We start from the raw sequence: 27,160 nt of genomic DNA, 5'->3' as shown, positions 1-27,160 counted from the left end.
GGTAGATTCAGAAGTGGCTCAATAATTGGAAGCAGAGTCAAAGTCAAAGTAAATTTATTATTGATGTACATAACATGTCACTATATGCTAATTTGAGATTCATTTGCTTACAGGCTTTGACAGGAAAGTACAATAGAATTTATGAAAAATGAAATAACAAAGACTGAAAAGCAATGTGCAAAAGAAGACAAATCATGCAAATAATAAAAATGTAAATAAATAATACTTTGAATATGCATTCTAGAATCCTTGAAAATGAATTCATAGGTTGTGGAATCAATTCAGTGTTGAGGTGAGTGGAGTTATCCTCACTAATTCAGGAGCCTGTTGGTTGTATGCTAACAACTGTCTCTGAACTGGTGGTGTATGACTGTACTTCCTACCCAGTGGTAGCCGTAGGAAGAGAATGTGGCCTGGAAGATGGGGGTCCTTAATTATGAATATTGCTTTCTTGTGGTAGAGCTCCTTGAGCTCAAGTGCTCCCTGATGAAGAGGGCTTTGCCTGGGATGGAGTAGATTGTACCCACCAGTTTGTGTCGACTTTTCCATTCCTGGGTATTGACGTTTCCATACCAGGCTGTGATGCAACCGGTCAGGATACTTTCCACTGTACTTCTAATGAAGTTTGTCAAAGTTTTTGATACCAACGTTCTGCAAATTTTAAGGAAGAAGGGAAGTGCTGTTGTGCCTTCTTTGCGATGGCACATCCTTTAAATTGGTAACACCAAGCAATTTAAAGTCACTGACCTTCTGCCCCTCTTATCCTCCAATCAGTTCGGCCAAAAGGCTTGTTTCTGTGCTGCATTACTCTATAACTCTATCTGACTCAGGTCTAATTATCAAATTATGACCATGAATGGCCTATATTTTTTTTAAAAAAAGCTTAGCACCTGAAACAGTCATGCTCTTTGGACACATATCAGCATAAGGATTAGCAGCAGATTCAGGCCATTCCTTAACCATTCAGCAAGTTCATGACTGAACTTTTACTTCTATTCCCTTGATTCTGTTAATTTTCATAAATCTACCAATCTCAGTTTCGAATGAACTTGGTGCCTGAAGCTTCACAGTCTTACAGGATGTTGATTCCAAAGTTTACTGCACACTTTGAGTGGAAAAGAAATTATCTGAATTTGAATTCTAAATGGCCTAGTCCTTCTTTTGAGACCATGTGTTCTAAAGTCCTTGGGAAAATATCTCTCTATCCACAAAATGCTGGAGGGACAGAAGGAAATGCAGCATCTGTGGAACTGAATAAACAGTTGATGTTTGAGGCCAAGGACCTTCTTCAGGACTGAAAAAGAAGTGGGAAGGTAACGGAATAAAAAGATGGGGGGAGGGGATGGTACACCAGTTAGAAGGTGACAAGTAAGGTAGGCAGGGCACCAGGGGGAGGTGATAGGCAGGCCAGAGGTAAGAGGCCAGAGTGGGGAATAGAAGAAGGGAGAATGTGGAGAGGAAAAAAAATTACTGGAAGGCAAAAATGATGTCCAGGCCGTCAGGTTGGAGTCTACTTAGGCGGTATAGGAGATGTTGCTCCTTCACCCTGAGAGTGGCCTTATCATGGCAAAATAGGAGGCCGTGGACTGACATGTTGGAACTCAAATGGAGATAAGAATTAAAATGGCTGGCCATTGGGAAGTTCTGCTTTTGGGGGATGGAGCCAAGGTGTTTGTTAAAGCAATCTCCCAATGTACATCAGGCCTTACAACTCCTTAGAGAAGGCCACATTGGGAGCACCAGATGCAATAGATGACCCCCAACATGTGTTGCCTCACCTGTAAGGACGGTTTGGGGTCCAGAATGGAGGCATGGAGGTAGGGGAGGAGGCAACTAGGCAAGTGTAGCATATCTGTCACTTGCAGGAATATGAGCCAGCAGGGAAATTAGTGAGGGGGGGGGGGAACAAATGGACAGAAGAATCACAGAGGGAGCAGACACTGACGGAAGCAGAAAGTGGGAGGGGTAGGAGGTAAAATGTGTTTGGCGGTAGTACCTTCCTACCATCTTCAACTTCCGCCATCTTCAATGGGATCCTATCACCAAGCCCATCTTTACCCTAGTGCCCCTCCTTCTTTCCTTCCTCCCATGGTTCATGCTCCTATTCAATTAGATCTTTCCTTCTCCATCCCTTTACCTTTCCCATCCACCTTGCTTCACCTATCACCTTCTAGCTAGTTCCCCCTCCCTCCCTGCACCTTTTTATTCTGGTGCCTTCCCCTTTCCTTCCCAGTCCAAAAGAAAGATCTCAGCTGAAATGTTGACTGTTTATTTATTTCCATAGATGCTAAGCTCTTCCAGCATTTTGCCTATGATTCTCTGGATTTCCAGCATCTGCAGAAACTCTTGTGTTTATCTCTATATACATTTTGTCCTGTTTATTATGTGAATTTTCAAAGCTTGTGGGTAAGTGATTCTTGTAGCCTCATGTGAATAAAGTTGGCAAGTTATTGGCTGTCTTAGTTTACAGATCTATGGTAGCAAGGGTTTCAAGTATGTTTATTATCAAAGACTGTATGCAATATACAACTCTGAGATTTGTCTTCTCTGCAGACAGCCACAAAATAAAGGGAACCATAGAACCCATTCAAAGAAAAACATCAACTTCCCCATGCTCAAAAAAAATCATGCAACAGGAAAGAATGAGCAAAAACACAGAATATAAAAACACCAAAACGTAAGAATCCATATTCAGTGCAGCTCGGTGTTCATTATCTGTAGGAACCAATGTAAAATGTCTTTTGTATGACACCTTTACAACCAACAGACAGAGCTGAAATATAACCCAGGTCCCTGAGACAAAAACCTTCTGTTTCATTAAAACATTATATTGATTCTGATTACAGTAAATGTTATCAGTGAAAAATATTTTTACTCGTTAGCTTCTATTTACAAAACAAATAACCAGAAAAATCAATTAGACCAAAAGGCCATAAGACATAGGAGCAGAATTAGACCATTCAGCCCATCAAGTCTGCTTTGTCATTCAATCATGGGCTGATCCTGGATCCCACTCAATCCCACACACCTTCCTTCCTGGCATATGCTTCGATGCTGACCAATCAGGAAACTATCAACTTCCGCATTAAATATACCCACAGACTTGGCCTCTACCAACGTCTGTGGCAGAGCATTCCACAGATTCACTACTTTGTGATTAAAAAATTCTAACTTAATTCTGTTCTAAAACGTTGCCCCTCAATTTAGTGCACTCTAGTTCTGCATACCCCCACCAGAGAAACATCCTTTTTGCCTCCACGCTATCTAGTCCTTTCAACATTTAGTAGGTTTCAATAAGATTCCAAGGCCTTCCTCTAAATTCCAGTAAGTACAGGCACAAAGCTGGCAAACGGTTTTTATATGTTAACCCCTTCATTCCCAGAATCATCGTCATGAACCTCCTCTAGACTCTCTTCCAATGTCAACACATCCTTTCTGAGATATGAGGCCCAAAACTGTTGACAATACTCCGTGCATCCTGACAAGTGTTTTATAAAGCCTCAGCATTAACTCCTTGCTTTTATGTTTTATTTCCCTTGAAATAAATGCCAACATTGTATTTGTCTTCTTTACCACAGACTCACCCTGTAAATTAACCTTCTTGGGAGTCTTGCATAAGGACTCCTAGGTCCCTCTGCATCTCTGATTTTTTAACCTTCTCCTCATTTAGGTAATAGTCTACACTATTGTTCCTTTTACCAAAATCCATTATTGTACATTTCCCAACACTGTATTCCATCTGCCACTTTTTTACCCTTTCTTCTAATTTGTCTACGTCCTACTACAATCATATTGCCTCCTCAGCACTACCTAGCCCTCCACCTATCTTTGAATCATCTGCAAACTTTGCCAAAAAGCCATCAATTCTGTTATCCAAATCATTGACAAACAATGTGAAGAGTAGCAGTCCCAATACTATCTGCTGAGAAACACCGCTTGTCACTGGCAGCCAACCAGAAAAGATCCCCTTTACTCCCACTTGCTACCTCCTGCCTATCAGCCATTCTTATATCCATGCCAGTATCTTTCCTGTAACAGGATAGGATTTTATCTTGTTAAGCAGCCTCACGTGTGGCACCTTATCAAATGCCTTCTGAAAATCCAAGTAAATGACATCCACTGCCACCCTGCTTGTTACTTCCTTGAAGAACTCTAACGGATTTGTCAGGCAACATTTCCCTTCACAGAAACCATGTTGATTTTGACTTTTTTTATCATTAGTCTCCAAGTACCATGAAACCTCTCCCTTAATAAAGGATTCCAACACTTTCCCAGCTACTGAGGTTAAGCTAACTGCCTATAATTTCCTTTTTTGTCCTTCCTCCCTTCCTTAAGAGTGGAGTGACAATTGCAATTTTCCAGTCCTCCAGGACCATGCCAGAGTCAAGTGATTCTTGAAAGATCATGACCAATGCATCCGTTATCTCTTCAGCAACCTCTCTCAGGACTCTGGAATGTAGTCCATCTGGTCCAGTTGACTTATCCACCTTAAGTTCTTTGAGCTTGCCTAGCACTTTTTCCTTTTTAATAGAAATGACACTCACTCCTGCTCCCTGACATGGACTTCTGGCACACTTTTAATGTCTTCCACAGTGAAGACTGATGCAAAGTACTCCTTAAGTTCATCTGCCATTTCTTTGTCGCCCATTACTACCTCACAGGATTATTTTCCAGTGGTCCTATATCAACTGTCACCTCCCATTTACTTTTTACTCAATGGCATGAGTTTCTGGGAAAAGTGAAGAAGATACAACATAGATGTATTCCAAAAATGAAGAAATCATCAGATGGTGAAATAGAACAACTGTGGCTGATAAGGGAATTCAAAGCAAATTTTAAAGGCAAAAGATAGGTCATGCAGCAAAGCAAAAATTAGTGGGAAGACAGATTATTGCGAAGCTTTTCAAACCCTACAGGGAGCAAATAAAAGAATCATTACGAGGGAAAAGATGGAACATGAAAGCAACAATAATCAGAGTGGATAGTAAAAGTTTTTTCAAATATGTAAAAATTAGAAAGATGAGAGTGGATATAGGACTGCAAAAAAATAAGGCCATAGAAATAATACTAGGGGGCAAGGAGATGGCAGATGAACTAAGTGAGTACTTTACATCAGTCTTCACTTTAGAAGACATTAGTAGTGTGCCAGATGTTGAAGGATGTGAGGGAAGAGAAGTGAGTGGAGTTTCTATTAACAGGGGAAGGTGCTGAAAAAGCTGAAAGACCTAAAGATACAAAAGTCACATGGACCAGATGAACTGCACCTTAGGCTTTTGAAAGAGATAGCAGTGGAGACTATGCAGGCATTAGTAATGATCTTTCAAAAAGCATTGTCCAGTTGGGTGTATTTAATCATGGTGCCAGTGGACTGGAAAATTACAAATGTCATTCCACTCTTTAAGAAAGGTGGAAGAAAGCAGAAAGGAAATTATAGACCAGTTAGCCTGACCTCAGTGGTCAATCGTTAAGGATGAGGTTATGGAGTACTTGGTGACACAGGACAGGATAGATAAAGAGGATGCAGCGGATGTTGGGTATTTGGACTTTCAGATGGCCTTGACAAGGTGCCACAAATGAAGCTTCTTACCAAGTTAAGAGTCCATGATATTACAAGAAAGTTACTAGCATGGTTAGAGCTTTGGTTGATTAGTAGGAGACAGCGAGTGGGAATATAAGGATCCTTTTCTGGTTGGTCGCTAGTGAGTAGTGGCTGTCAAGGGTCGGTGTTGGGACCATTTCTTTTTATGCTGTATGTCAATGATTTAGATGATGAAATTAGATGGCTTTGTTGCCAAGTTTGCAGATGATACAAAAATTTGTGGAGGGGCAGGTAGTGTGGAGGAAACAGGTAGGCCGCAGAAGGACTTAGCTGGATTAGGAGAATGGGCAAGACAGCGGCAAATGAAATACAATGTTAGAAAATGCATGGGTCATGCACTTTGGTAGTAGAAATAAATATGCGACTATTTTCTAATCAAGGAAAAAACCAGCAATTCTGAGATGCAAAGGGATATGTCAGTCTTTATGCAGAACACCCTAAAGGTTAACTTGCAGGTTGAGTCAGCGGTGAGGAAGGCAAATGCAATATTAGCATTCATTTCAAGTGGTGTAGAATACAAGAGCAGGGATGTGATGCTGAGGCTTTATATGGCAATAGTGATGCCCCACCTTGAGTATTATCATCTTAGAAAAGTTATGCTAGCATTGGAGAGGGTTCAGAGGAGGTTCACAAGGATGATTCTGGGAATGAAATGATTATCATACGAGGAACGTTTGATGTCGCTGGGGATTTAGAAGGATGAGGGGGGATCTCATTGAAACCTTTCAAATGTTGCAAGGCCTAGACAGAGTAGATGTGGAAAGAATGTTCCCATAATGGGGCAGTTTAGGACAAGAGGGCACAGCCTCAGGATGCAGGGGCATCCACTTAAAATAGAGGTGCGAAGAAATTTCATTGTTGAATTTGTGGAATTTATTACCACAGGCAGCTGTGGAGGCCAGATTGTTGGGTGTTTGATCATTTCTTGGTTGTATAGCATCAAAGGTTATGGGTAGACAGCCTAATTCTGCTCCTATGTCGGGGATGGTCTTATGATCTTTATATAACTGAAAAAAACTTCTAGTATCCTGCTTTTATATTATTTTTATATTATGGTTAGCAAGTACTAGCCTTGATGACATATTAGATAAATATTAATCTTAAATAAATAACAATAATATTTATCTTATTCCAGTGCATTGCATCTGGGATGAAACAAAACCACAGCAAAAAAATATTGATTCCTGCAATGAACTATCAATGGGAGCTTTCTGGAATTGATGCTAACACTGTGTATGATTATTACCTAATAAATCTCTGGAACACTCTACCCGAATTGGACTTCAGATATTACATTTGTGCTAAGTTTTAATAACATGTTTATTTAATGTGACGCAACATAAAAACTGACAATAGTCAATAAAACACCAAAAATATACAGCATGATTCACTTTTCAGCCCATCTACAGCAGAATGCAAAGGTGGGATAAATGTTTCCCAATAGATCTTTTCCCATTGATGCTTTCTTCCAATGTTCTTTCCTTTGATAAATACATAACTTTTATATATTAGTAAAAGGAAATTTATTGGTGACAATGAGCAATTGGGAGCATTTTTATCGGGAGTTTTAAATAATATATAGCAAAGTAAAAGTGCATGTGGTCATTAGATTTTTTGTGATTGTTCATAATGTTAAGAACACAATGTATTTCACTAACAATAGTTGTCTAATTTTCTAAAATTTACCCACATGGTTGGTGGTGGCATTAAATTACAAAGTGAGGAAAGGTCAAATATTGGTTCCAAAACCCAGCACTACAATAGACAATGTCACCAGGTTAAATCCACTGCCTTGTAATAAAAATGAACAAAATTCATTTTAGATTGTTATAGGAAAAATATTGTTATTCAAATCCAAAAAAGCAGTTAAACCTTGTTTATTTCTTAAAGAAATTATTCAAATACACCTCACGTGGCAACACAGGAATTTTTAGATTAAAATAAGAACACAGCTCCAACCTGTTTTCCTTCTGACAGCCTTTCATCTGCATGATGCAATGATAAATGGAGTTGCCAATTATTATGGCGATCAACATTTGTCATTTAAGTTACAGGATACCTAAGCATGTAGAAAGGGAAAAAAAGCTCTGTGTCATGTAAATCTGGAACATTTAAACCGAAAACACCTTTCTAATAAGTATTTAGTCAACATGTTGTGTTTCCTTTGAAAGCAAGGCCTTTGACAAAGTTCCACATGGGAGGTTGGTCAAGAAGGTTTAGTTGCTTGGTCTTCAGGATGAGGTAGTAAATTGGATTAGACATCGGCTTTGTGGGAGAAGCCAGAGAGTGGAAGTAGATGGTTACATCTCTGTTTGGAAGGTTGTGAGAAGTGGTGTGCTGTTGGGTCCGTTGTTGTTTCTCATGTATATGCTATCAAAGTTTGCAAAGGGATCTGAACACTGGAAAAATTGCAGATAGAATTTAATGAAGACAAGTGTAAGGTAGTACACTTTCGCAGGACAGAACAGGGTAAGCCTTACACATTGAGTGGTAGGGCAATTAAGAGTGTTGTAGAATAGAGGGATCTGGAAATATAGATTCATAATTCTCAGAAAGTGGTGTTACAAGTAGATTGGATCATAAACAGAGCTTTTGGTATATTGGCCTTCATAAATCAAACGACTTGAGTGCAGGAGTTGGGATGTTAAGTTGAAGTTGAATAAGATGTTTATGAGACCTTTTTTGGAGTATTGTGTCAAGATCTGGTTAGATAACTGACAGGGGAGATATCAATATAATTGAAAGAATGTAGAGAAAATGTACAAAGGATGTTTCCAGGATTTGAGGACCAGAGTTATAGGGAAAGTTTGAATAGATTAGGACTTTATTCCCAAGAATGTAGGAGAATAAGGGGAGGTTTGATAGAAGTATACAAAATTATGAGGATTTTAGATAAATTAAAGCAAGCAGGCTTTTTCCCCCACTGAGATTAGGTAAGACTAGAACTAGAGGTCTTGGGTTAAGGGTGAAAGTTGAATTGTTTGAAGGGAACATGAGGAGGATCATCTTCCCTCAATGAGAGTGTAGAACAAGCTGCCAGCAGATGTGGTGGATTTGGGTTCAATTTCAAAATTTAAGAGAAATTTGGATAGGTAAATTGAGAGAGTTATGGAGTGCTATGGTCCAGGTGCAAGTCAGTGGGACAAGGCAGATTAATGGCTTGCACAGACTCATTGGGCTGAAGGCCTGTTTCTGTGCTTTAGTGTTCTGTGACTATGTATACCATATTACAAAACATTATTTTCTGAAAAGTATCTATCTCATTTGGCTTCCTATTTCTATCAACTCCGCAAGAAATCTGATTTTTGACTGACTTCTCACTCACTTCAATAATGTAATGCTGGTAATATTCCTGCAGGTAGCTGACAGCTCTGTGCTCACAATCCTTGGGGTTTCATTGGTCAATCAATCACACATCCATTGTACAATATTTCAACTGCTTCTTCCTTTATTTTCAGAACCAGCCTTTCCAAAGACCATACAAAAATCATAATGTTCCCCCATTTATTGTACTGTCCTTTTCTGTAACATGACTTGATAAAAAAATTAAAATTGTTTAGGTCAGCTGCACTTTACTGACTGAATCAGTCGAGAAACCTATTGAAAATATCAAACTAGATAGATTCTGAAATAAAACCATTGGGTATTTTTTAAGCAATCATTATCTTGACAGATCACAAAGGTCGCAGGTGTGATTGCTGGATTAAACTGAATTAACTAAATTGGTTTGAGAGGCACTAACACTGGAATTATTTTTAGCAGATGCCGCAGTATCTAACCGGCAGAAGATGAGCACAGATGTGGATCATTAGCTACATTGAGGTGACAGTACTGGGCATGATGGAACAATATTGCTAACAGCTTGGTAAGTGACAGGGCTGAAATAATAGAAGGTAATGATATCCTCACACCTATTGCTCCTTCTCCCACCCCATTCCTCTCATCTTTCAATCTCTTCTGAATTTTGTGGTACAGATCATGCAATTCTTACTTTCTTCCCTGCGCCTTTGTACTTTGTGATAGTTGAGAGCCTGGAACTAGTCAGATGGTAGCGGAATAAACAGATTTCTATTTTCAAACTAATAGGTGTCCCCCGCTTTACGAAAGTTCGCTTTACGTCATGTTGCTTTTATGAAAGACCTACATTAGTACCTGTTTTCGCTAACCAAAAGAAATCCAAAGAGGATTTTCACTTTTATGAGAAAAGGTGAAAAGCGAAAATAGCATTCAGCGTCTGATTTGCAGCGAGCCGTTAGAGAGGCAGCACGTACCCTGAGCAGTGTCGCAGCTAAGGTCCAAGAAATAACGGCAGGGCCTGCTTTAATTTGGGTTGACCCCAAGAAAGACTACCATGACTGTGAAGCCTTGCGAGGGCAGATGTGTGCGCATGCGTGTACGTGCTGAATATTTTTCCACAGATCTGTTTTTGGCTAAATCTTCCCGATTCTGGTAAGTGAAACTACATACATTATTTCTACTTCATATAGGCTGTATATTTATCATATCATTCCTGCTTTTACTATATGTTAGTGTTATTTTAGGTTTCATGTGCTATTTGGTATGATTTGGTAGGTTATTTTCTGGGTCTGGGAATGCTCAAAAATTTTTCCCATATAAATTAATGGCAATTGCTTCTTCGCTTTACACCATGTCGGCTTATGAAAAGTTTCATAGGAATGCTCTACTTTCGGATAGTGGGGGAAGCCTGTACTCATTTTCCAGGAGATGGGCAATGTTGACAAGGTAAACATCGATGGTCCATCCATAAATGGCCTTGAAGGTGAGCCAGCTTTTTATGTGCAGCAGTCTTTCTGATAAAAGTCACCCACAATATTGATGGGTAGCAAGTTCCAAGACTCAAATCGAACAAAATTTAGAGATTAGTTGCAGGAGAGCATGCAAGCGTTATAATTTCCATATGCCTAAAACCACTTCTTTTCAGTGATGGAGGTGGCAGCTGTGGAGGTGCAGCTGATTTAGCCGAAAGAAGTAAAGATCACATAATTTGTGCAGCCACAGTGCACCATTGGTGATGGAAAGGATTTGGAAAGGGAGTAATTTACTGAAGGATTCTCTGCTCCTGACCTGCTCATGTAGCTACAGTACTTGTGAGACAATCCAATTGGGTTCTCTCATCAATAGTAATCTTCGGGCTGAGACCCTTCGTCAGGACTCTTAATGTCCACTGACTCTCCTTTGTCTATCCTGCTTGTTATTTCCTCAAATAATTCCAACAGATTTATCAGGGAAGATTTCCCCTTAAGAAAATCATGCTGACTTCAGTTTATTTTGTCATGTGCCTCCAAGTGCCACAAAACCTCATTCTTAATAATGAAATCCCTCCCTTCTTAAAGAGTGGAGTGATACTTCCAATTTTCCAGTCTCTGGAACAACTCCAGAATCTAGTGATTCTTGGAAGATAACTTCTAATGCCTCCACAATCTCTTCAGCTCCATGCCTCAGAAGGCTGGGCTGTAGTCTATATGGTCCAGGTGACTTATGTACCTTCAAATCTTTCAGCTTCTCAAACATCTTCTCTTTAGTAATAGTAACTCTACTGTCCTCTTTCACTTGACACTTTCAAACTTCTGGCATGCTGCTGGCATCTTCCATAGTAAAGACACAAAACACTTATTCAGTTTGTCCACCATTTCTTAATTCTCCATTACTTCCTCTCCGGAGTCATTTTCCAGCAGACTGATGTGCACTCTTGCCTTTCTATATATATATATATATAAAAACCTTTTGTTATCTTCTTTTATATGATTGACTAGCATTTCTTCATATTTAATCTATTCTCTCCTTATTGCTTTCTTAGTTGTCCTTGGTTAGTTTTTAAAAGCTTCTGAGTCCTCTATCTTCCTACTATATTTTTCCATATTGTATGTCCTCTTTTTTGCTTTTATGTTATACTTGACTTCACCTGTCAGCCACAGTTGCCTCATATTCCCTTTTAAATGCTTCTTCTTCTTCTTCTTCTTCATTGGGATGAACTGATTTTGCATCTTCCAAATTATTCCCAGAAATTCTGACCATTGCTGTTCTGCCATTGTTCCTGCTAGTGTCCCCTTCCAATCAACATTGGCCAGCTCCTCTCTTGTGCCTCTTCAGTTACCTTTACTCAGCTGAAATCCCTCTCAAACTTAAGGTAAAGTGTTTACTTACCCTAAGCTCCCTAATCAAATCTAGTTCATTAGTTGACACCAAATCCAGAATAGCCTTTATCCTAGTGCACTCAACCACAATCTGCTCTAAAAAGAAATCACATAGACATTTTACAAATTCCTTCTCTTGGGATCCAGCATAAACCTGATTTTTCCAATCTACCATAATATTAAAATCCCCCATGATTATTGTAATATTACCCTTTTGGCATGTCTTTTCTACCTCCCATTGTAATTTGTATTCCATATGAAGGCTACTGTTTGGAGGCCCATATATTAACTCTCATCAGAGTCTTTCTCACCTTTGCAATTTCTTGACTCTACCCACAAGGATTTTACATCTTTTGATCCTATGTTACTTATTTCTAAGGATTTGATTTTATTTTTACAAAAAAGTCACTCTACCACCTCTGCACACTACCCTGTCCTTTCAAAACAATGTGTATACTTTAACATTAAGCTCCCAGTTGTCATCTTCTTTCATCTACAACTCTGTGATGCCCACAACGTTATACCTGCCTATTTATACTTGCACTACAAACTCAAATACACCATTATGTATACTGCATGCATTCAAATATAACAACTTCAGTCCTCTATTCACCACTCATCATTTCAAATTTGTCTCCATGTTGCCTACATTCTTAACAAGCCTTTCTAAACTTTCTATTGAATTCTTTATTCTGAAGACTTCAGTAACCTCTCTTGCACCCATCTTCCCTTTTACTTTATCCATATTTTCTCAACTGTTGACCCCCCCAACTATTTCGTTTAAAGCCTTATTCGCAGCCCTAGTTATGTGGCTTGCCCAGATCCCGGTCACAGCTTGGCTCAGCTGGAGCTCGTCCCAGCTGAACTGCTCCCTCCTTCCCCAATACTGGTGTCAATGTCCCACAAATTCAAGCCCACTTCTCCCACAGGAATCTTTGAGCCACACATTTAACTCTCTGATCTTATTAACCCTGTGACAATTGACATGTTGCTAAGGCAGCAATTACCTTACTGGTTCTCTGTTTTTACTTAGTCCCTAGCTACTCAAACTCCCTCAGAAGATTGCTTCCCTGGTCCTTACTATATTGGTGGTTAAACCCGTGGACCACAACAACTCCAAATTCCTCTGCAGGTCAGATGGGATGTCCTGAACCTGAGCTCCAGACAGACAACATAGCCTTCAGAGCTCTTGATCCTTGTGAAAGAGACTTGTGTCTATTGTCTTGAGTATACAATCCCTAGTTACAACTATATTTCTCTTCTCTCTCCCTTCTTGAATGGCACTCTGATTCAGGTGTCACAGTTAGTTGCTCATCCTTCCTACAGCCCCCATGCATATTCTCACAGGGAGCAACAAACTTGCAACTGTTGGGTTAGCTCAAGGGCTGTGGTTCCTCCAGCACTATCCCTTGAGTCCCCTTTCCTGTCTCACTTGCAGTCACACCCTTTGATCTCTGGCCACAGGCTGAATCTGAAGCAGTGCATCTAATGGATATGCCTGTCTCCTGAGACACAGAGTTCAGGTTACTCTCCCCTTCCCTGATGTATCACAGTGTTTGAAGTTCAGATTCCAGGTCACCATCTTTGAGTCTGAGTTGCCTGAACAACCAACACTACTGCAGATGTGGAAATCAGGAACCACAGTGGGCCCACCTGGTCCTACATCATGCAGATACAACACATCACCAGATCCTGCATGCCTACTTTATTTAATTAATTGTAATGTGGTATCTTTTTTAGTCAACTACTGTATTGAAAACCTATACTGATGGAGGAGAACTCAACAATGGTAACGCCATTGAGTATCAAGGACAGACTGACCCTTTTTCTGGCATTTCATGTACTAGTAAAGTATGCAAACTTATCAGTCCAGGTCTAAAAGTCATTTCAATCCTGTTGCATATAAGCATGGTCTGCTTTCTTTGTGAATGGAATTTAACTTTCTGTACTTATCAGCAAACTTCCTCCATTCCCATTTCTAATGATATGATGGAAGGAAGGTCATTGATGAAACAACTGAAGTCTGTCAAGACTAGGACACTACCCTAGGGTTTTCCTGCAGCTGGAATGACTGACTTGCTACAATCACAACCATTTTCCATTGTGTTAGGTATTGTATTTGTAGATGTGAACTTCCCACTGTTCAGGACATTTACAAAGACAGAGCCCGAAGGATCATTGGGGACTCAAGTCACCACAGCCACTAACTGCTCCAGCTGCTACCACCCAGAAACGGTCCACAGCATGAAAGGCCAGACCAACAGGTCCCAGGACAGCTTCTTCCACCAGGCCATCAGACTGTATTTCTATGTTATATTGACTGACCTGCTGTACATACTATTTATTACAAATTAATATCATTGCACATTGCACGCTTAGAAACATAATGTAAAAGTTTTTAATCCTCGTGTATGTGAAGGATGTAAGTAATAAAGTCAATTCCATTCCAACCATTGGATTATTTTGCCTTTGATGCCCATTGACTTTGGTGTCGCCATGGCTCCTTCATCCACAAAGTACAAGCCAGGATTGTAATGAAATGCTGTTGATATGTCTGAATGAATTCAGTGCCAACAACTCTCAAGCCCAATAAAGGACAAAGCAATAACCACCATAAATGACCATCCTCCCTACAACCAATGAGCAGCAGCTGCAAGGTATAACACATACAGAATGCAATGTGATTATTTGCCCATTCTATCTCCTGCAGGAAATCTCCTACACCATCCTGAGAAATGTATCTCTGTTCCCTCATTTTCTTTGTGATTAAATTTTGCAGTTCCACAGCCAAGAGCAATACAAGAGCATCCACTGTATATCAGCACTATAATTCTAGAGGCAGCACACCATCACCTTTACAAGGTCATTTAGTCGTTGGCAATAAATAATGGCTTAGCCAGCCACATTCGGCTGCCAAAAATTGAAGCAAAAATGCCATATTTGGCTAAGTGCTGACTTGATATCAAAAGCATTCTATCTCACGTCACTAATGGAATTCAGCAACTTAATCTGTTTGGACCAAGGCTGCGATAAGGTCTGGAGCCAAGCAGTTCTGGCAGAACCCAGAAATCGGACATCAGTGAGCAAGCTAATTAGTGTGCCCTATTTGGTAACACTGCCAAGGACACTTTCCATCCATTTACTAACAACTAGGAGTAGGCTGAGTGGTCAGTACTTGGGTCAATTAATTTCTTTTTGCTTTATTTTTCAGAACAGGGCAATTTTAAATAGTGATAGGTTTTAACCAGTTTGTTCCAATGATATTGTAACTGTTTGGAACAATGGTTAAAACAGCAACTAGTTCTGGAACTCCAGTCTTCTGTACTACATCTAAAATGTTTGGAATGAATTGAATGAATTGAAGCTTGGCTTTTTAGATGGTGGGCCTCTCAGCTGGAAGTTAAGATAGATCATTCCATTTGGAACCACTTCTTGTAAATCTTGTCACAAATGCTTTAGCCCTGATTTTGGCACACATATGCTGGACTCTGCTATTGTAAGGCTGTGAATGTTCTCGGAAACCCCTATTTCCAATATGTAAATTATTCACAGCCATTCATGACTAGGTGCCTGCACTGAGGGCTTTAATCTGCTCTGTTGCTGGTTAAAACCTATCATTATGGAAAATTGCTATCTCGTGTACATGTGTTACAGCTGGGTTCAGCCAATTTAGCCATTGCTGGTGCTACCAGATACATTAAGTAATGGAACCTGAAGTCCAGCACCCATAGTATGTTCTATACATTTGCTATTTTCAATGTTTCTTCTAAGTTCTGTTCAACAATTTATATAGCAGCTGAAGAAGGACAATTAATGGTAATTAACAAGAAGCTTCTGTACCCATTCTTACCCAAATATTACAAGACATCATGAAGTCAGGAGTGGATGCTGAAGCTTCATGGGGCTTAGACCTACCACCTGTACAGCATTGTGCTGTTGACCCTGGCGAACATGTCCTGTTGCTAGAACATTCCTTGTGGAGATTGTAATGGCACATTGCATACAAGATAGAATTCTGAAGATAATTACTTCAGCTGCTACTTGGCTAGCCTTTGAGACAGCAAGCAAATTAAACAGTTTCCAGATGTTTGTGTGGTAGACATTGTAAGGTCAGCTGGATTGGAGGTGACTTTGCCAATTCAGTGGTCAATGGTGGACTTTTCATCTGGTTTTATTCTTTCTCTGCTTTGTGGTGGTTAGGGTACAATTGAGCAGATTCCTCTGCCACCTCAGAAGCTGATAAGATAGCCACAATAGTGGGTCAGATGCCAGTAGGTCTGGAGATGAGGATGATCCATCAATTAATCCAATGCGTGTGGCTCAGATGATGAAATTAGACACAATTTACAATTCCATTTAGAGATAGAGTTTGCATAAGGTACTGAGGAAATAAGATTAGCTTTATTCAACACATTTATATTGAAAAATCAAAACTTACAGTGAAAAGCATTGTTTGAATCAAATCAAATCAGCGAGGTGTGTGCTGGGCAGCCCACAAATGTTGCCAGACTTCTAGGTTCAACATAGCATGGCCAGAATTCACTAAACCTAACTGTATATCCTTGGAATGGTGGGGGTGGGGGACTGGAGCACACCGAGGAAACCCACACAATCACAGGTAGAATGTACAAATTCCTTACAGGCAGCAGCAGGAATGGTCATCGCTGACACTGTAAAGTGATGCGCTAACCACTACACCAACATGTCTCATGCAGCAACCTGCAAAGGTGGCAAATGATATGGCAAAAGAATGCTTGGTGCATTTGGCTGGTATGTTGGATAACCTTTGTGTATGGTCAGGAAGGAAGGAAGAGACCAGTGTTTTTCTTGTACCATGCCTTGTGGATCATGAAACCCATTTCTTCCAGTGTGGAAATTGTGGACAATCCCACTGGAAAATTCAACTTTCTACAGCATCTACCAACATTTCAGCAGCATCTGTAGAGACAACTTAGTATTTGAAGCTTGGTTATGCAGACTGATGGGGTTACATTCAGGGTAGTGAAGAAGGCATTTAACATGCTGGCTTTCATCAGTCAAACCACTTAGTAGAGGATTTGAGAAGTTTGATTGTAATTATATAAGACCATAAAACATAGCAGCAGAATTACATAATTCTGCCCATTGAATCTGCTCCACCATTTCATCAGGGCTTATTTATTATTCTTCTCAACACCATTCTCCTGGTATCTCCCCTTAACCTTTCATGCCCTTAGTAAACAAGAACCAATCAAACTCCACTTTAAATATACTCAATGACTTCTCCTCCACAGCCATCTGTGGCAATAAGTTCCACAGATTCACAACCACTTGACAAAATAAGTTCCTCCTCATCTCTGTTCTAAAGGGATGTCGTTCTATTCTGAGGGTGTACTCTGGTCCTAGACTCTCCCACTACAGGAAACGTCCTCTCCGCATCTATTCCTATGAATAGAGAAGTATGTATACGTTGATTGTTATCACAATGAGATGAGCTGTTCATGGTCAGCAAAGGGAGATGTCTCTTTTCTTCTGCTTTTCCTTTCTCCTGCTCTTGTTCACCAAAAATACCTGTATTTAGACACAGAAGGAAAGATTAGCAAACTTGCAGATAGCAGTAAGATCGACTGATAGCGTGGAAGGAAGTTTTATGGTGCACAGATATTGATGTGTTGGTAAAATGGGTGAAAAATTAACAGGTGGAGATGTATTTTGGGTACATGAATGAGGGTGGGACATACACATGAATGGCAGGGTCCTGGGGTATTGAGGAACAAAGGGACCTCAGATTACAAAATTCCTTGAAGATGGTGATACAGATAAATAACTTGGTTAGGGAGCCATATAGGATCCTGCCCTTTAGGAGCTGAGGCACTGAATACAGAAAACAGGAGGTGTTTTGCTCTAATTTTATTCTGCTGGAGTACTGCACAAAGTTTAGGTTTAGAAAGGACACGATAGCAGTGGAGAGAACACAGAAGAGCTTCTCCAGGATGTTGCCTGGGAACGGTTCAGTTATGAGGAGAAATTAGAGGAGCTAGATCTGTTCTCTCTGGAGTGCAGGGGACATGACTGAAGTATATAAAATTGCTACAGATATAGGCAGGACAGGCGGCAGGAAAATTCACCCATCTCAAACCACAAACAGTTCATTTATATCAAGGTATATTTGGTATATGAAGAGGATATTCATCGTCCAGGGAGTGGAAAGTATTTGCAATTCACTGCCTCAGAGTGAGGTTAAAACTGAGTCAGTAACAGCATGTGAGAATCAGAATCAGGTTTATTATCACCGGCATGTGTCGTGAAATTTGTTAATTTAGCAGCATCAGTTCCATGCAATACATAATATAGAAAAAAAACAAAATGAAATAATAATAAATAAATAAATAAATAAATAGATAAATAAATAAATAAATAGATAGATAGATAAATAGATAGATCGCAATATACATATATTGAATAGATTAAAAATAGTGCAAAAAACAGAAACAATAATATATTAAAAAGAAGTGGTTGGATGAGCACTGGAATCACTTAGACATAAAGGAGAATTCAAGAATAATTCAAAATTCAAGATTGTCTAACATCCTTTGCAGTACACAAGTGTAAAGAAGAATGAAACAATTGTTACTCTGATGCAGTGCAAAGAAACACAATAAATATAAATACATAATATAGCTTATATACAAAGACTGTTTGTATGTCCGTAAAGTGACACTGGACACGGGACTGTCTGTACATAAGGTCACTTGGACAGGAAATGATAAAGTAGTGGTGGTGAGGGGTGTGTGTGTGTGTGGGGGGGGGGAGTTAGTGGATGGAGATGTTGGTCAACCTTGAAGAAAGTAAGTGTTTCTGAGGCTGGTGGTCCTGGTGTGGATGCTATTTAGCCTCCTACATGATGGGAATGGAACTAGCTGTCCATAAGCAGGATGGGTGGGATCCTTCATAATGTCACTGGCCGTTTTTGGCACCTTTCTGAATATATGCCCTTGATGACAGGTAGGCTGGTGATGGTGATGCATTGGGCAGTTTTGACTACCCATTGAAGAGCCTTCCTGTGCACTGCAGTATAGTTGCCATACCAAGCAGTCATGCAGCTTGTTCGGATGCTCTCTGCTGCAGATCTGGAAAAGGACATGAGTATAGATGTACATAGTCCGGCTCTCTTCAGCCTCCTCAGAAAGCGTAAGCATTGGTGAGCATTCCTGATTGTGTAGAATGTGTTCTGGGACACGAGAGTATGTAATGTTCCATGTGCAGGGTCAGCAGTTTCCATTGCTGTGGCATCAAAGTAAAGAGGGGTGTGAGTGTTGCGAGTTCTCTTGAAGCCAGTAAGCAAATACTGGCAGCACCTGATGTGGATGATAAACACAAGAGGTTCTGCAAATGCTGGGAATCCAGAGCAACACACAGAAAACTGCTGGAGGAACTCAGTATGTTAGGGAGCATCTATGAGGAGGAATAAACAGTTGATGTTTCAGGCTGAGACCCTTCATGAAATGCCAACTGTTTATTCCTCTTTATAGATGCTGCCTGATCTGCCGACTTCCCTCAGTGTTTTATATGTGTTGGAGCGGAGGAGTAAGGTTGAATTGGCTGATTCTGTGCTATAATTCTATGAAAGCAAGGTCTGAGGTGATACAAAGCAGAGATTGTGCACCAGAAAGCAAGTCACTACAAGTCATGAGACTTATTTAACTGCCAATTGGTGAACTACACCAGGTGACGAAGACAGCAGAATGTTTGCAGAACACACCAAGAAGCAGCACTTTGGTATTTTATGTGACCTTCATTATAAGCATGGTGGATACACACCCATGGATTACTCATTAAACCCAAGACCCATGTCATCAGTGAATCATTCTTAGCAACCAATGGGACTTATGCTGATGACTGACAAATTGACATAGAAGCAGACTGTAAGAGGGTAAACCCATACATCTTCCACAACAGCTGGAATCCCTTGGTCTTGTGCTGCTTCTCAGAGATGATATAGGCTACCTGCCAAATGACGTACAGGCCGTCAATGATATTCTGCAGCTTGGTGAACTCTACAATCCCAGTGAAGCTTTGCCTTTACACTGTCTGTGCTCTCTGGCAAGTTGCCCTTTATTAGAGATAGGATTGTTTTTTTTCTCCCCCATACAAAACCTTGTAGTTCCCTCAGCTTGAGCCTGAAGGAAACCAATGCATATAAATGCTAGGCTGTGGTAGGCCATAATCAGGCTATGATAATCCACTGTTTGCCCTGGTCTCAGGATCCACTGTTACGGGAGCAGATGTCATAAGCACAAACCTATTGAGGTCCAAGTATCTCGCACACTCCTGTGCTGATGTGCAACCAAGTGAATTGTTTCAAGCACACGATTGTGGCGTAAGAAAATATGGCTTCATCTGATGTTCCAGTGCATAAGGTTTAAAGAAAATATGCTGTGATTTAAATGTAACAATAGGTGTCAAGTTAGCATGATGTATCACTTCCACTTGCATCAGATACCTTTTAGGAACTAATTTGGTTACCACACAACACAAAAACATGCTACAGAGCAGACTTTTGCATCACATGGATTGGAGTTGGAAGACTAAAGCTTTAAGTCAGTATTCAGCATTGTATTATCTGAATAGGTCACACCAGTTTATCAATGCAAATCTGCAATTTTTACTATTAGGCTTCCATTACTCAACAACCATGACAACCTTGAAAAATGAGCCTCAGGAGACTGATGAACTCGAAGTTTGAATTATCAATGCTTTCATATGCATTTCACTACAGCATAATTTGGAATTAATGTGACAAATTAATGTTCTGAGGTGTAGTAATAAAGTAGAAAAAGACACAAGTAAGCATAAACTAATCTAATAAAATTGCCTTCAAAAATGGCCTGCAAAACAACATTTATTTTAGCTTCTGATATTAATTTCTTACATAACTGAGTTAAATACTTGTATTTTTAAACTATCATTTGTTCTGCTATATTCTGTGCCACCAGTTTTCGATATGAGTGGTAGAAAGACAGGAGATGGGGAGAAGGGAACTAATGAATACTAAAGCAATAATTATTTTGGAATTAATTATTTTCAGTTTGCACTGCAAATAAATCACATTGCCCTCAATATAATTATCAAATAGGCATTTTGCATAATACAAATTAAATGCTCATAATGAGAGCCTTAGTCGCATCCTTTGCAGGGACCCTTCTCAGCATGAGAAGTTAATTATGTTTATACCAAATATACCTGATTTGCAAACACTTTAGCCTGAGAAAACAGATTTATTGCAAACAATGGCTTGGATCATCTGAAATGCAAGGTTGATTGGTCAATTTATCAGCGGTGTGAGACCTCATTCACATCTGGTTCACGTTATTCAACATGCTCAGCAAGTGTCGTAGCACAGCTTGCCTAGTTTCATGGCAGAACCAAGCCGGCTAGCAGCTGCTTTGAGCCTGTGTGAGAAAAGTGAAGTGTGTATGAATTGTGGAGGCTGTCTGAGTGAGTGTGTGTATGAAGTTTGTATGGGATTGGAGGTGTCAGCTGTGTAGTTGCATGTGCCCGTAATGAGAAGGGTGTCTATCTGAAGCATGTGCAAGGGAAATATGTATTATATAAAATGTATGTGACAACTTTAGAATATTGCTTTATGGACAGAGACAAACTTACTGCATTTGATGATTTCAGATGCATAATTCTATTTTTCATTTCTGATAAACAATATACTTTAATGCATATAACAGTGTAAAGTGCACAACTGGATGTGACAGTGATTCTAAAGGCCACCCAAATCAATATTGTTAAATTCCACTGTCATTGTACTTGCCTAAATCAAGGCCACCTTGCCAACCTCATACATATGATACTTATTTTTCACATGACGCCGATTGGTGCTGAGCACATTCAAACAAAGCAAAAACAAACATTTCTTTGGAATTAGCACTCCTGACAATGCTTCCAGTCCGATATCTCTAACCCTTCCTTCCAGTGCTCAACAGCCTCGGAACATCAGAGCTCCCATGTAACAGCCCCAGATTTACCAATTGGACTTGGACAGTTTTCAAGTGTAAGTTCATCAAGTTCCATCGGAAATTTCGATACAAGCATTTGCTGGGTCTCTGCCCAATTTTGATTACGTCTAATTAGCACTGCAATGTTTTAGTGTGCAAGAAGCACCTCCATTTCTTTTTAGAGGATGGATGGATACAACTGAAACTAAAATTGCACCTTTCTGCAGTTCTCTGATTGATATTGTTTTCTTTCTTTCTTCATCTGAAGCAGCCAGTTACATTATGATTAAACGATGATTCCAATAGAACAAGGTGATAGATAATGGAAGGTGGGGTAAAATGGCCTATGTATAAACTCAAGGATGGTCTACTCACAGGGGGAGTAGATTACAGCAGGTTGAATTAATGGCAGAATTAAGAAACACAAGGTGTTCAAGTAGAGGTTATAACACAGGCAGGTCCAATTACTGGAAGATGGAAAAGCCCACAGTGCTTTGAAATTCTAAACATAATTAGTAGTCAAATGGATTAGTTCAGAAATAATGTTGTCAGAATGACCAATCACTCAGGGAGCAGAGATCGGTTACGGTGGTGGGAGCTTCTGGGAATTTTTTTGCTGTACTAGGGCTGCAAAAGCTGAAATGCTCGTTACTGACTCTACAAACTAGGAGAGGTTGGAGTCCTGCTTTGCATTTTTATGTTTAAGAGCATTTAACTGAAAAAAATCTACCCTACGTCTCCTCAAATAATTAAAGCAAGAATTTAATTATTTAGCGATACAGCGGAGAGTAGACACTTCCGGCCTGTTGTGCTGTGCTGCCCAGTGATGCCTGACAGCTCCAGAATGAAATGAAGTGAAATGAAGTATCCTTATTGTCATTGCATAGTACAATTTGTCATACAGCGAAAATGAGTTTGCAACTCTTGTACTCAATGCTATAAAACAACAAATAAAATAAATAAACAATAAATAAAATCAAGTAACCAGCCAGTACAAGCAATGTCCAGCAGTACAAAAGCGCAACTCAGATACAAGACAGCCATAAAACCGGTATTAAAAGCAGCAATATAACAAATTTATGGATGATGCTTGATCAATTGGTTCAGAGCAGTTATAACTCTGGGGAAAAAGTTATTTTTCACTCTGGAAGTCCGGGCATAGAAAATCTTATAACGTCTGCCAGATGGAAGAAGTTCAAACAGATGATTGCATGGGTGTGTATTGTCTTTACAGATGCTTGTAGCTTCCTCCAGGGCTGGGAGCTGTGTCCCGACGATCTTCTGTGCGCTAGAGCCGACCTGCTGACGTGCTTTCCTATCAGCATCTGTACAACTGAGATACCACCCAGAGACGCAGTATGTTAAGATGCTCTCTATGGTGCAGAGGTAAAAGGTCACCAGCATCTGTTCAGGTAGACCAGCTTTCTTCAGCGTCCTGAGGAAAAACAAGCGTTGCTGTGCTTTCTCAACTATTGTTGTGTGTTAATGGACCATGTAAGGTCTTCTGAGATGTGTATTCCCAGAAACCTGAAACTGGACACTCTCCCCACTATGTCTCCGTTAACATAGACTGGAGTGTACTCATCACCCTGTGACTTTCCAAAGTTGATAATTAGCTCCTTAGTCTTTGCTGTATTAAGAGACAGGTTGTTCTCTGAGCACCAGCTCACTAAGTTCTGTACCTCCGCTCTGTACGCTGATTCATCTCTGTTGGAGATCAACCCGATCACTGTTGTGTCGTCTGCGAATTTGACAATGATATTGGTGTCAAATGCAGGTACACAACCGTAAGTGAAGCGGGAGTAGAGTATAGGACTCAATACACAACCTCTTTAACCCTAACCTAATTATGGGATAATTTCTTTTGCTAATGATCCTACCTGGTACGGCTTTAGACTAAGGCTTGAAACTAGAGCATGAGGGCAAAACACAAACATTTCGAGAGATGGACTGGCTCTTCTGCTGCTAAAGAATGATATCAAATCAATAGAAATATGTGACATAGGACTGGAAGATGTTGAATCCTTGTGGGTTGAGTTCAGATACTGCAAGGATAAAAGGACCCTAATGGTTTTTATATACAAACCTCCCAACAGTAGGTAGGATTTGCACCAGAGATTACAACAGGAAATAGAAAAGGTGTGTCAAAAGGGCAATATTATGATAGTCATGGGAGATTTCAACATGCAGGGCGATTGGAAAATCAGACAGGAAGTGGATCTCTAGAGACTGAGTTTGTTGAATGCCTATGAAATGGCTTTTCAGAGCAGCTTGTCATTGAGTCTACCAGGGGATCAGTTATACTGGATTGGGTGTTATGTAAAGAAGTGGAGGAGATTAGTGAGCTTAATGCAAAAGAACACATAGGAGACAGTGATCACAATACAACTGAGTTCAATTTGAAATTTGGTAGGGAGAAAGTAAATACAAATACTTTATTGTCACCAAACAATTGATACTAGAGCGTACAATCATCAGAGTGATATTTGTTTCTGCGCTTCACACTCCCTGAAGTACAAATCAAAGTAAATATAACAAAAATTTAAGTTATAAGTGATAATTAGAAAATAGAAAAGGGAAAGTACGGTAGTGCAAGTCAGGTCCAGATCCGCAGTAAGAGTATAATCTAGTTGTTAACTCAGTACAAGAGGGAGACAATATCTACCTTTTCACTCATTTACAACTCTTCATGTTAACCAAATGCCTTCAATACAAAAATATTGTAGTCTTGGATTTCATTGCACGTGCAAGCAAACACAAGGAGTTACCATTGGGAAATCTGGTGCCAGCTGCTCTTGCACTTATATGAATATTCCAGTATTAGGGAGCAACAATCATGATGTTCCATTCATTACAAGCAGGATTAGTTCAATATTATGCCTGTAGCAATTACAGCAGAGCGGTGGTGGATGACAAGGTTTTAAAGGTAGATCAAGCTGCTGTGAGAGAAGGTATTATTGCAGTGCCTACAGATCCATCCCTCTCTCTCACACACACACACACACACGCACACCCCCCCCCCCCTCCCAGGTTGCCCACAGTTCCACAGGGGCTGCATCATCAAAATGGAATTAACTCTCTCATTGTATTTTATGACACTTTCATCTTGCCTCAACAACTGGAGTGACGGTCATAAAGTTATACAGCATGGAAATAGGCATTTAGGCCCAACCGTCCACGTGGACGACAGCATCCTTCCCACTAGTGTCAGTTGCCCCAGTCTGGCTCATAATCTTCCAAGACCCTTCCCTCTAAGTACCTAGCCAAATGCCTCTTAAATATTGCAATTGTACCTGCCTCGACCACTTCCTGTGGCAATTCAGTCCATGAACTCGTTACCCTCTATCACTCGGGTGTTTTTTTCTACCTCTCCTCTTATCCTGTATCTGTGCATCTTAGTTTTGCACTGTCAAACCTTGGGGAAAAGACTATGACCATCTACCTGATTCATACCCCTCATAATGTTATAAACTGTACACAATACCACAAGTGAGGTCTCACCAACAACTTATATAATTAAAACATAATGTCCTTAGTCCTAAACTCAATGCCTTGACTGATGAATGTCAACATACAAGATGCTTCTTTCACCATCAAGTCCACTTCTGTGGCAATTTTCAGGAAACTGCACACTTGCACTTGTTCCACAACATGCATTAAAGCCCTGCTAATCACTTGATAGTTCCTACTCTGTTCTGAATGTCAAAATGCATTACTTCACACTTACGTAAATTGAAATCCATTTGCTATACTTTAGCCCATCTCTCTAACTGAAAAAGATACCTTTGCCAGTTTGTTGCAACTTACTTCGCTATCCACAAGACCCCTTTAATTCAGTATCGTCAGCAAACTTGTTAATCAGGCTATTTATATTCACATCCACACCACTTAACATAAATAATGAATAAACAGAAATCCCAACACTGACCCCTGGGGCACCCTACTAGTTATGGGCCTCCAGTCAAAGAGTCTACCTTGAGCCAACTCTGAATCTACCTTGTTAGCTCCCCCTGAATCCCATACAACTTAACCTTCCAGATCAGCCTGCCATGAAGCACCTTATCAAAGACTTTACTAAAATCCATACACACAACATCCACAGCTCTACACTCTTCTTCCACTTAGTTAGTTCTTTGAAAACTTTGAAAAACAGTTTGTCAGGCATGATCTCCCACATCCTACAGGAATTTTGTTGTATTTTTGGTCAATGATAACCTCCTGGATGTTGTCATTTGGAAAATGGATGGTGATAATGCCACTGAATGTTGAGAAACAATGGTGAGACTACACTTGATGCAGCTGATTATTATCAGGTATAAATGGAGCACCATTGAAATTGGCCAATTATCACTGCCAGTCCAAATGGCAGCAAATCCATGCTGTAGTCAGGTGGATCCAAAGTAAGTTATATGTCATACATCAACTACCAAACCATGAGCTTGGCTCTGGGAAACATCAGCAGAGTGGTCCAGACAAGATGATTGCTTTAGAAACTGTTAATGCAATGAACAAACTGTTTCCCGGTGAGCTGGAGAAAGGTCCATTGTTTCAAGAGGTATGCCTCCTCCAAGTTTCTTCCACAAAGTAACCTTCCCTATGTCTCCCCTCCTCATGGCCATTTGCAAGGCCTGAGACACCAAATAATTCAATGAGTAAATAGATATCCTTCAGCTCAGTGTTCAATGAAATATCAATTAGGACTTCCAGGAAGACCCTTCAAGTACAGCCCAAGGTCAAGTTCATTGGCATTGTTATGTGCATACATACCCAGGTATAAATATCTGGATTTTTGCAACAGCTGCAGAGTATATGACAAAGATGATGAACATAAATTACATAAGCATAAGTAACACCATAATATGCAGTCTACTTAATTCCCTAACAATCATTGGAATCATCTTTAACAGCAAAGGTGCAGGGTTCCCAGCATTGAAACCCTATTTCCCATTTAGTCTACAATGAAAATTAATTAGATAGAATAAATTTCACAGGAGAGGCATGAACTGGTATCAGCACCGCATTCTCTCAATGGCTTATTTGTGCACGTTATATGCTTGGTATTTTATCAAAGTCACATGATGCTTCATGTGTGTGCCATGAAATCCTGACTGCACCTAGTGATTGAAATAATATTACAATTGAAATATGATATTATTTCAATCACAGTGACTAAAAATACATACTTTGTTCAATTGACTTTCTTGGCCAGTGGAACTAAAGCACAGTAATCTCTTCTCTCAATGGGTATTAAATCTCTGAATTTCCCTGCTCAGAAGATGGGGATTCTAGATCATTACATATACTTAAGGTGGAAATAGATAAATGTTTGAAAGACTAAGGATGTGAGGTTTGTGGGGAACTGGTGAAGAAGATGAGTTGAGGCCAGCACAAATTAGTCATTATCACATTGAACTGCAAAA

At 39.9% G+C, this 27,160-nt stretch overlaps 1 long non-coding RNA gene across 1 annotated transcript in view; it reads left to right on the top strand.

Annotated features, from left to right (window-relative positions):
• The first annotated feature begins 9,366 nt into the window (after positions 1 to 9,366).
• Positions 9,367 to 27,160, top strand: part of LOC132401563 (uncharacterized) — a 52,116-nt gene continuing 34,322 nt past the window's right edge. The window contains exons 1-2 of the long non-coding RNA XR_009514614.1: positions 9,367 to 9,464; positions 22,975 to 23,152. This is a non-coding gene — a long non-coding RNA (uncharacterized LOC132401563). The remainder of the gene's footprint in view (positions 9,465 to 22,974; positions 23,153 to 27,160) is intronic.

Source organism: Hypanus sabinus, chromosome 11, assembly GCF_030144855.1.
Source record: "Hypanus sabinus isolate sHypSab1 chromosome 11, sHypSab1.hap1, whole genome shotgun sequence".
Lineage (NCBI taxonomy): Eukaryota > Metazoa > Chordata > Chondrichthyes > Myliobatiformes > Dasyatidae > Hypanus > Hypanus sabinus.
This window is presented reverse-complemented; position numbering and strand designations above follow the sequence as displayed.